Here is a 12,204-nt window from a genome sequence, read left to right as displayed (position 1 = left end):
GGCCCCGCGCCGCCGCCGCCGCACGCAGCGCCCGGGCCGGCCCGGCCGGAGACGCCACCTGGTACTGCCGGCCGCGGGGGGTGGCCGCGGGAGACGGGTCCCTGCTGGCGGCCGGGGCGCTGTGGGAGCCTTCCCCCCAACCCCGGATTATGTTTTTATCCGTCTTGTTTGGGTCTATTTATTTATTTATTTATTCTGCCTGAAGTGCCGGGATTTGCCGGCGGAGCACAAATAAATGGGCCCCCTTCTTAGGCGTCCGTAGGTGCCGCATCCGTCACATGCAGTTCCCGAGCACTGCGAAGTCTACATTAAAACGTGCTGGAAAACGTCTGCTCCGGCTGTARTAGTAATAGCGATAATAATAAAATGACAGAACGGGGAGCGATTTACATGCTGTTGAAGGGGAGGAATTGCTGGAGAGTAATAATAGAAAAGAAAACAAGTCGGAAGCCCGTTATATAATGCACTATGTAGATAACGAGAACGACGGGCTATTTTTATTTTGTTTACCGTATGCTGTGTAATAGGGACTCCTGCAAGCAGCATCTCTCCCCTGCGAGCCTGAACTCCAGGCAGAATTAGCAAAAATTATAAGGCATTCCTGTTATGCCCACACGGAGAGAGCTAGCTGAGTAAAACGTTTCTCCTTACAGATGTATTTTGTGGACAAATCAGGAATTGTGCAGGTAGGTGACCTTTGCTGGAGACCTTTTCCAGTTCAGATGGTAAAGAAATCCATATTTTGTAATGCAAGTTGCATTTAACCTTTAATATTCAGGGTTGTGGATTTTATGCAGTAACGGTCGCTTTACATGCCCGATGTGGTCAGGCATAGCGAGTTACTTTGCTGACATACTGGGAAGTCAAGGACTTTTAATTTCAGTTTCGATTGAAACCTTCCATTAAAGGAAAATCCAGCCTTCACGTTAATCTGTTTCTGTTTGGGCGATGAAGGCATTTCAGCTTTATAGCAGGGAGCAAGGGTTGTGAACAAGGGAGAGAGAGAAACTGAGAATGGCTGGGGAAAAAAATACCGCACTGTAGTTGTTTTTGAGGTTTGGCGAGAGAATAGCAAGTTGCAATTTCACGTTATTGCCCCCAGTTTGTCCGCACGAGTGGCCCACCGCTTTACAGGCAGCAGTTCCTGCTGGAGGGCAGCTTTAATAGTCGCACGGCTTTTTTACATAAGGCAGAGGTGGATGGATCCCTCGGCTCTCGCCCGCCCGACCGTGTGCCGGTGGCACAGCTTTCCAGGGCACCTACTCCAGCCCCCGTCGCTCGTGTAGTTAGACGAGGCTGCCATGGTAACAGACGGTATTTCTTGTCCCTTCAGGTGTGTGTGCGTGCGTGTGTGCGCCGTGTGCCCGGGGCGCGCGGGTGGCCTCCCCCCGGGCAGCCTGGGCCGCCCCGGCTTCACCCCGCGGGGTATCGGCGGATGCCCGCCAGCGTTTCCCCGCTTCGGCCCGAAAAATATTCCTTGCGCAGCATCAGGCAGGTAGATGGTGTGCTTACCAAGTTAGCCAAATCATCCCTTCCACTCGTGCTGATTACTAGCAAATTAGCAGAGGTCGGGTGCTTCTTTTAAAAATCCTTTTCGTTTATAAAAGCTTGCATAAAAGTTTCTTGAGAGTTGTCCCTTCCTGTTGGCTGGCTGTTTTAACCATTTGCAGGCTGAAATGGTTCGTAAGTTTGTGACAGTTTCCATCCGTGCATTAGTATTTTAGGCCACAGACGTGTGATTTTCCATTCACATACTGTACTTTACGCATTCTGACCAGTACAATTAAAATCAGTGGTACCTCGTATCACTGTCATCACTTACAGTACATTTGTGAAGCATGTTCATAGTTCTTAGCAAGGTCTAGGCCCTTATGTTTTAGGTGAAAACTGACTTTTCATTTTCACTTGATAAAAAAATTATGGAGTATATACTATTAAAAACAATTTTGTCTGAGACATTCTCATTAGCAAATAATTCATTTCTGATGTTGTTTTTTTGTGGGTTTTTTTTGCATTTGTTTTTTTCATTTGTGCTCATGAAAGTATTACAGCAGTAGAGCAGGAGGCTTTCTGCCACAAAGCTTATAATGCATTGAGAAAAATATGCAATCTAAGTAGCTTCAAACTGTATAGTGCTGTTAAAAATGCATTTAACTAAAGAATGTGTGTTTGTCTTCATTCTCAGTATTTGGACATGACTCTTTTGAACCACTCTTTTACAAACGTAGATACAATTTTTTAAAGGCACCAAATTTGGCACTCTGTTCTAATGTCATAAATCTGGAGCAACTCCAGTGGACTGGATTCTGAGCCACTTACATGGGTGTATATCTAGAATAACTCCACTTATTGGACTTAATCCAGACATATAGTAGAGCAACAGAGCTCAGAAAGTGATCTCCTGTGTATAACCATAATTTTTTGAATATCTTTTTAAGGCAACAAGTACTATTGGCTTAAATTGGATTTTTGCCTGATTAAGGAGCTGCATTAACTGCATGTAGAAGTGGTTAACACCTCTATTCCAGTCGCTGATCTTGTGTGCATTTACACTAATACTGAACTTGGCCCAGAGGATTTTGCATCTCAATGATGAGAAATAGAGAAGCTCAGCACCCACAGTTCCCAGGCGTTTGTAGTAATCAGGCTGGAGCATCACGCTATCCAGAAATATCGGAGTAAAACAGATATTTTAATAGCGCTGATGTTAAAGCACAGGAGCTGGAGGAGGTAGGGAGAAGTGCTTGCCAGTGGTTCGGATGCTGCGCTGCCAGGCAGCTCACAGTCCCAGGTACGGTGTAACGAGCTTGAGGGTCTCTGCCTGCCTGCCAGGCAGAGGCGTTTCTCCTCAGAGGGGCAAGGGGACGGGGAGTTCATGGGCAGTTTCTTATGCTGAAGCGCAGCTTTTCAGTGCCTTGACTTGCCTTTCTCGTTATGAAAGAATATCCTCTGCTCTGCACAGCCTTCGCTGCTTTGGGCCTCCGCACCAAGGAGATAGCTTGAAATAGAAGAGCCTATTAGGGGCACTGGCTGAGGAAAGTGAAATAATCATGCACTGAATGACTCCTATAGAGTGGGTCATTGTGTGCCTCATGTGGCTTATCCATATTTTATTGTAAGACAAATTACCTGTGTGACTAAGAGCATTAGAAAGTAATTATTTTCAAAAAGACCGTATATACATAGTTAAAAGACTTCTTGAAAATAAACAGTGCAGCTCTTCTCCCTTGCCCTTCTGGCCTGCTTTAATTTACTTAGAATGATTGAAAAAAATACTCTTATTTTAAAAGACATTTTACAAGAGGCCTGAAATTTCATTTAACAAATTTTTTTAATGTAATAGATCCAGTGGCCTAGTTTCATGTTTATTAAAAAATAGACATTTAAATGCAGTCACCTGAAAAGCAACTGATGATTTAAACACTAGAATTTGAAAATAGTTGTTTTAGTAGTATAGCTAGTAAAACAAAATAAAGACCTGATTTTTCCCTTGCTGAAGTTTAGCAGCACATCTCAGTACACGGCAGTCAGGATTGTCATTGCCGTTGTTCATACAGTGTCCTGCTTCTGCTGGGGTGTGCTATTTGGAGGGGAAATGCAATAAAGAAGCATCACTGGCTTTAAAGGAAATGCATGTCAGAGTTGCATATACGGTCTGAAGGGTTTGCTAGTTGCAGCACTACTACAGTACACAGTATGGGAGGGAGCTCGCTCAGCTGCACAGTCGCAAAGAAGTCTAACGCTATAACAACCTTAGCTGAGCATACAGGTGCTGAAAGATTAACTGTTTTGGACGACTGTACAGGTACTGTATGTACAATTTACACAGCTCAGAGAACAGATTTAAATGCATCTCTCCTTTGTGGCTACTGTAACCAGCTCTGCTTCAACAAATAAAATTATAATTAGCATGGGGAATAGGAGTACGACAGGCTTGGCACAGGTACATATTTCAGATCGAAGGAATGATGTGCTATATCGCAGTGACTTTTTTGTATAAGAAGTCAGATAGCCTAAGCTTTGCAAGCTAAGAATACTGACCTTGTCATTTCATTTTGCTTTCATGCAAAACTTTAAGTGAGACAAATAAATATACAGGTATTTGGACAAAGAAACTGTATTTGGGGTCTGATATTATATGCGCAACATATTCAGTGATTCACATTTTTTGCATAAAAAAAGTTGAAGATTCTTCCCACGTTTTGGCTTAGCTGATACATGTATCAGCTGATACATTAGCTGATACACGTTTTTAATGTAAGAAACTTTGCAGACTCCCAACTTTTGTAAAACAACAGAAACTGGACTGACAACTGTAATTCCTTCTTGATCTCAGTGCATATGTTGAGAATGTAATGCTTAATGATTTTTTTTCTTCAAAACTATGGTATGAGATGGTTCTAAAACCCATACAAATCTGTGTGCGTATATAGGTCTGTCTGCAAAGTTACTTCAGTACATGTGTCAGTGAGGGTATTGCTGAATGAGGGTTGATTAAAGAACCTATCTAGAGTTAAGTATGTGTGTAAATCCTTCCATAAATAGGAACAAGTGAGTATGTTCATAAACTGTAACTACAAAAATGCTTCTCAGTAAAAGAGAAATGGTCCCACTAAATCCTTTTATTGTCCCAAGAGTGATAAAAATATTTGGTGAGATTCCAAGTGAAAAAAACAAAATGTATTTTGTTTAATATGTGATGTCAGCAGAAATTTGATGCTGGCTCTTCGTATTTTACTGAATAAAAATATAGAAGTAGAAAAAAATCGCACTGATAGTGTTTTCCTTTGTATTATTTGAGCATCTGCAGTAATATGTATTAACTCTAACTTAGCACTGTTAATTGAAGGAATGGCGAAATAATGCACAAGTTAATGCCTTGTTCCCAAAGCTGCTTGTTTTTCATCTAGCAGTAGTGGTTGCAGCAGTGTGTTTTCTGGATGATGCCCCTCCTCAAATAAAATATGTTCTGTTGGCAGTGAAGAAAGTCATCTCAACTCGCTGATGATTCTTCACCTCATTAAGATCACATTTAGGAGAAAAGCACTTGGTTTGAATAAATGGGCTATGCTCTCTACTGTATGTGCTCTGTCTGCAGGATTAAATCCATAGTAGATCTGTGCTTGAGTAATAGTTAAAGCAGTCTCTCTCAGTTTTCATTAGGGTATCTTAGCATGTTGCAAATTGGTTGACTCTTAACTGTGTTTTTGTTGTTGTTTATTTTTATTTGGTTTCCGTCTCCTCAACTGCTGGATCACCAGTCACGTTGCAGGCCAAACCAGATGGGCAAGCAATACAAGCTGTGAATTTATTCTTGATCCCTGTAGGACAGTGACCACCTCCGTTTTTACCATCACCGTACAGATATGCACTGTCAATAAGGTGAGAACATAATGCCTTTTATTTTCTCTAACAAGTGTACGTGGTCTGCTCGGGGTTCTGATCAACATGGATACCTTATGATGTCTTTATAATTATCTACCCATGAAATGTTTGTATTTCCCTTGCTTGGCAGTAGAGGTCCTTGAGAAACTCCAGTCAGAAAAATTGCATTAACTCTATCTAGTGACTCAGCTCTGTGACTTACAGGACAGTGGGTTCCAGATGAGTGGTTTTATCTTCACCTCAGGTCAGAGTACGTTCAGTTATTAAAAGATGATGGTATGAATGAAAAAGTTTATAGTCTCTGATTTTTGTTGTAAAATGCCATGTGTAAAATAATTTTTATGAACATTGTTAGTGGTTCTTGTTGCTGGCAGTCTGTTTGACTTCTCCAGTGTGCTGATTTCCTCTTGTGCACTAAACTTTGTCTGTTATAAAGGTGGTAACTTTAGGATAACTAGTTATTAGTGACATGCCTGGATGCCTTTGGCTCTAATTTGAGGAGCGTTTTCAATTCTTCTGATTTTTCCCTGATGTTCCATAACCAGACAGGACATAATAGTGCACATAATAGCAGACTCCTCTCCTCTCTTCTCCTTTTGGTCCCATATGGTTGGGGAGAATGCCTTGAAAACACCAAGCTCAACAATCATACTGCCAATAAAAAGAACATAAATTTTTATTTTATTTCTTTAATTTGATTGTCATTATGCCAGTCTGTTTGTTTGGACCTGTCTCATGATTTTTGAGTGCTTGAGATTGGCAATATTGCTAATGCTTGAAAAGAACAGATAAAGGTCATAAGAAGAAAATTCTCTGTGTCTTTAAATAGAAAATTAAACGTAATGATTAGTTGCAGAAATTCAAAAGATTTTTTTTTTCCAGTTTGCAGCCAGAAGTCTTAAATACTGCAGTGTTCTATTTATGAGAAGCTGATCAGAAAGTCTCCATTGCAGAGTAACTTTTTAGTGTATACAGCATGTCACAGAGAAGTATATAGCACATAATTTACATTTTATTGTGGCTGTGAGGTAGGGTGCTGTGCTTTAAAGGGAAGTTGTTTAAGCAAGTAGTTACATGCAAAGACATGCCTCTTACGGTTTACAAATGAGCTAGAATGGTGGGGGTGGATTGTAACCACTATATCTCTTTGGAGCAGTATTATTTTCTTGAGAGTGAAATGCCAGACAAGAGTGCCCATGCGCTGACATGTTTTGTCTTTCAGTTTTGGAAGAAAACCAACTTGATAGCAGCTATTGACTCGAGATTGAGTAGAAGGAAGCTTTTCGTCATGACATTAACATTTCCACAGGGCGTTTCATTTTTTCAGAATTAGCTTAGGTTGCGTGAAATTGTTTGTATTTGCAGAAATGATTCCTACAGGAAAGGCTTCTCTCTCAACTAGAAGAAGTGATTATTTATTGGTCAAATTCAAGTGTCTTATGGATACTCACATTGTATTACCCACAATGTATTGCTAAGTCACCTTGAATATTTTAGCAACTGGCATTTCCTGCGATTACATGAAAAAGAATATATTAAATGTTAAATAAACATGTTGGATAAAATAAAAATAGTTAAGTCTAGTGCAGGTGACTTTTAGCTGTAGGCATGACAGGCGTATAGTACTATACTGCTTTTTTTCTATAACAGTGTAGCTTGAAGTATAGCGTTGTTTTTGTGGATCTTAGATCAGATTTGTTTTGGATTCTTTTCTTGTTCTTGAACATGCTGATTTAGTCACCACATTTGAGGTAGCTCTGTTGGCTTCCTTAGGTAGTTCTTATTTTCTCTAGAGAACGATCAAAATCAGACCCACTATATAACAAAATAAGTAAAGCCAAAGTTGTTGAGATAGAGACTGCCTGCTCATAAATGTTATCTCGGTCACTTGATTTAACAGGGGGGTGCCCAAAGTAGTAACATGGGAAATAAATGTGACCCGGCGCAGTGCAGCGAGCAGCCACAAATAGGTTTCACAGATCAAGATCAAGCACTGCGTGCTCAGACCCATCATCTTTTCCAGCTTTCACATTTGTTCGGGGTAAAGGTGGCAACAGCCCAGCTCCGTTTCATGCAGACCTGGGTTATTACCTCAGTGTCTGTCAGAGGGACAGTACGTCRGGGACATTTGGCTGAATGGATCCAAAATCAAATCCCGCAAGCCCTGCTTTAGGCCTAACGCTGCCGCACGTGCATTCGTAGCTTTACTTGCGTGAGGAGCCGCATGGCAGCGGGGAGCACGTCGCCGCTGTGTGTAAGCTTCAGGCGTGTTTATCCTTCTGATGCAAGCAGCAGCCTTGCAGAGCTTGCTAAGCATTTTGCCTGAATAAGGACATCAGGATTAGTAAAAAAAATAAAAATAAAATAAATAGAGACATAGGGKTTTTTTTATTTTTCATCTTGACTTTGGTTAATTTTAGCCTGAGCTAAAAAACAGAGTTATTGTTATTTGTTCAGAGCATGCACTGCCTCCTTCCACGTAGGCAAATGACTCAATGCTTTCTTTTAAGCAGTTGTGTTGAGAGGATTTTGCATGAGACACTGGACATTTTAACAGCTAAAGAGTTCTTTTTAATCTTTTCCATTGTCGAGTCACTTGATATCTATTAATCATATTATAGCATCGAGTTGACTGTACAGCAGCAGCCCAATAGTAAGATTTCTTTTTTTACTGAACTTTTCATAACTATATCTGTCTGCTACCTAATGTGGCATGTTTTTACATAAGAAATATGTTCTCTGTAAATGAATGATACTATATCCTTTTATAATATGTTGTGATGAATGTAAAAAGAGCAAATCTGTCTCTATACTAGTGCATCCAGTGGCAATTTTTTGATTGCCATATTGATGTTCTTCTGTCATAGTTGATTTTATGTTTCCCCTCTTAGACTGTTTGTCAAGGCCTACCGTGACTGTAGCGCTAGAAGAAGGTAGGTGTTGGAGATTATGAATGTATTAAGAACACAAGGAAAAAAGGAGATGTAAACTGGATATAATTGGATAGTAATTAGAAATCATATTTAATTTTTTAATTGTTTATTTTGTATGTGAGTGAGTAAATTTAAAGTAAATGAAAAGCTGTGAGTGCAGACTAACATCTTGGAAATGAGTCTTTGCTATCTCCTCAGCCCTACCTTATCACCTCAGGGTTGACCTTCCATGTTCTTACTCTGTTGTTCCTTCAGCAGATACTGCTAGTCTCATGTCAGATTGGCTGAAAATTTTGTGACATGATATAAAATATAAATKGGGTTGAGTGTAGTGATCTGCCTAGATGAGAATACTAGACTCTAATGAGACCTAAGCTAGGACCTGAGGTTTGGTTCAGGTTCCAACTTCTGTTTTAAAGAGATATTTCTGTGAGAGTAATGAGAGCGTACGGGAAATCTGTCCCATGAATTGTAACATAGTAGCATCACCTTAATGTATTATCTTTTGGATGTTAGACTAAGTGTTAGAGAATTTTTATGCACTGAGGGCCAAAAGTGATCAGACCATGAGAAATGATCTCTAGCTTTGTATGTGCTTCGGCATCTCTGTGTGCCGCCCATGTTCCCTTGCTTTTGAGCGTGTGAGTTGGGCAGGTGTGTGTCTGGTAGATGTTGCCGTGCACAGCTCTGGGGGTATGGTTTTGGTTAAAAGTTAGCCCGGGTGGCAGCATCTGAATTTGAATGTGCTAGGTGAGAAGTTTCTTGGGGTGAGATGCTGTAGTGGAGGCAAATCTGTGGGACTAGCTGAAAACCTGACTTAAAGTTTTATTGAGTCACTCTTTGGTTTATAAAAAATGCAAGAGTATAGTGTTTTTCACTCCTATCAGAATGTGGTTGTGACAGTCACCGCATTTTTGTTTGTTAAGTGTCCACGCATGAAGGCCTTGTAGTTTCGTAAATTTAACTTTGCTGTGAGACTAACTACTTGAAAGGTTTTAATAGAGGAAGATAGTTACAGAAAAACAGGTTTAGTCCTTCTTTGCTGTGCTCAGAATTTTTGTGCCGGTGAATATTTTCTCACTGGTGCTTGTTCCTTGGCAGTGGCATACCTAGTAGCCCAGYAGGGAGTGCTTTTTTCAAATTAATATGATAGTAAATGGATTCCTCCTCTTCCTTAGCCCCTGAGCACATCACCTCTCTGGTATTGCGCTGCGTTCCTAGCTTTCCCCAGGTGGTCTGACAGCAAGCAGATCCAGAATCATTTGAAAATTCATTGTGTGCAAGAGAGAAAAAAATCTTAGTGGATTATTACACTAGAAAAAATTGTAAGTGTATTCTCCATGTGCCGCTAGTGGTTAAAAACCCATAGCACTATTCATATGTAATGCATTTTTATTTACAGATTAGTAGGCTCTACTTTGACATATGACTAACAGGGAAGCCCCTCCCTTTAACAGTTGTATGTCATCTGCTTCAGAGAACTAATTACTTGGCAATTCCCATTTGATAATTCCCTCTTTATTTTCTGATGAGTTACTTAATAGTGATGAGCTTGTTGAGCAGAATACCGTGCTTAATCTGTGCTTCAGAAACTACAGTGTGGGCCTGGGGATATCATTGTTTTCTAAACACTGTTTAGCCTTGCCATAGGAACATTGAAACCACACTAAGACATGTTAACAGTTCACAGTTAATGGTAAGCTTAATGTGAGTGATGCACAGTATTTGTCAAAAAATAAAAGAGATGTTTAGATGACTGTTGCACTTGCATTTTAAAATTGTGTCCTGAATGGAATAGTCTGCAAACAGGATATTAAATATATTGTCCCTCCAAAAATCAAAACAAAAGCTAGCACAGTTTAGACATTAGGAAATAGAAGCTTGTGTCAGAGATATCTTCGGCATATCATTTCTACCTCTCCACTGAAATAATATATTTTAAAGGAAATCTTATTCTTAAAAAAAAACAAACAAAAAAACATTTTTTTACATTTTGTAATGTCTATTTTACAATTGAGTTGATACTGGTAATTGTTGTATTGTTTTAATTTGCAATACTTAAATAAAATATCCCTTTGTTTTCTCTGCTGTTACCTGTCTTTCTTTAYTCTTCCCCAGTCCTTTTTTACATACTTTTACTCCTGTGGCCACAGCAACCCCATTTCCTGGCTGTGGACTGCATTACAAGCCCCATTGCTAATGCCAACATTGCTCTTTTCCTAGAGGGTACCAAGTTCAGCGGTGCTTAGCTGCAGCCCTGGGCTAAGGCATTTATGGGGTGAAATGACACCAGTCTGCTCGTGATAGTCCTGGTAAGGTCAAAGCGAGTCTCCTGCAAGTCAAGGGTTGGATGGGCCCCTTACTGTTCACCATTCTCTGAAATTGCCCCGTGTAAAGCCTTGCTGTTTAATTTGATTAAAATTTTATCATCAACCTCAATAGGGAAAGGTTTGTGAGTCAATTCTAGTCACTTTGACTAACTAGTTAGCAGCAGTAGACAGATACTAGTACCTAAAGAATCCCGTCTTAGCTGATCAGATGCTATAAACTGAGAATTGGGCTGTTTTTTATTTTTGTGAAATGGGAAGTGTAGTATTTTGTGTATGAGCTTACATGATATTGCATCATCGGGCTTGATGATTTATTAGATATTCATAATCATGTCTCTTGGCCGATCAGTGTAAGCTCAGACACAGGCTTATTTTATCAATGAGAAAAAAGCATTAGTACATAGTTACCTGTGTTTTTGTAAAATTAATCAGAGGAACAGTAATTTTATGAAATGTAGAAACCAAAACAGATTAATCTACTTTAATTGTGTTCATGTCGTACACCAGCTATAAAATCTTTTGAAAGGAATATTAATCATGTTGATCAAAGGTGGCTTGAAGTACATAATTCAAATACTAACACAATTATATTCTATCTGTCTGTGTATTTGTTGCAGCTTGGATGATAATTTTTCTTATTTTTGATGCAAAAATAAGTTCCATTTTACTTTTTGCAGATTTTTTTCTACTTAGGTTTCAAATTTTAAAAGCAAAGACACAAACAATAGGCAAAATAGATAAAATTTTGCATTTTATAAAATAAGGGACATAAATAAAAACAAAAAAATTGTCAAGCCATTCTTTCCAGACTTTTTATTCCATTTAATCTTTTTTAATTACTCAAGAGCTCTCAAGTAGTGCTGTATACACATCACTGAAAACAGAAATGCTCCATAAAAGTCATAAAAGAAATACCACTGTGAACGGAACGCCCTGCCTGTGATCTGAAAGGTTCACTTGCCTACCTGGGAGCTGTCCTTTGGCCTTCTGTAAAGCATCATAGTTGTCAGGGAGGGACATGCATCGTGAGCCCGGGTGGCAGATTTATTTTACAGAGGCAATGAAGGAGTTACTGGATGTTGATTTGGGCTGCTCTTGAACCACCTGCTCAGAGGCAAAAGGTTGCAGGGAAGGTCATCTGCTTTGTGAATTGTCCAAACCATTCTTTGTTCAACTTACTCGTCAGGCCTAGAAGCATTTTACTAAAGACCGAAGACCATTGCTTGTGACTTCAAAAGAAATCGTGCTGGAGGGTATAGATTTGATCAGTGGTATTTTCTTCCCTCAGAAAGGGGAGGCAGTATTCTTTGCCATTAAAATTGAGCTCTTAAGGAAAATATTTGGCCCCAAGCACACAAATACTGATATTTCTGTCAATATTTATGCAAGTAAAACCCTGCAGTATGAATATCATAAACATGATCTTTCAGTTAATGCAAGATCTTAATTTCATATTAATGTCTTATGATTTGAGCATCCAGTTAAAAAAAAAAACACCACCACCACGCATTAACATACAATGGAAGTTTCTCAGAACTGCTGTTACCTGCCTGACA

The 12,204-nt window shown here is 39.7% G+C and overlaps 1 protein-coding gene across 6 annotated transcripts in view; it reads left to right on the top strand.

The window, feature by feature from the left end:
• ATXN1 (ataxin 1) overlaps nt 1-12,204 on the top strand; it is a 224,024-nt gene that overhangs the window by 1,116 nt on the left and 210,704 nt on the right. For 4 of the 6 annotated variants that reach the window (XR_003254786.1, XM_026073306.1, XM_026073304.1 and 1 more), the window contains exons 1-2: nt 75-686; nt 5,262-5,382. The gene's annotated coding sequence lies outside the window, so the exon portion shown is untranslated. The other 2 variants (XM_026073302.1, XM_026073303.1) reach the window with 2 other exon arrangements.

The sequence above is a fragment of the Apteryx rowi genome, unplaced genomic scaffold, assembly GCF_003343035.1.
Source record: "Apteryx rowi isolate R43461 unplaced genomic scaffold, aptRow1 scaffold_366, whole genome shotgun sequence".
In the NCBI taxonomy this organism is placed as follows: Eukaryota; Metazoa; Chordata; class Aves; order Apterygiformes; family Apterygidae; genus Apteryx; species Apteryx rowi.
This window is presented reverse-complemented; position numbering and strand designations above follow the sequence as displayed.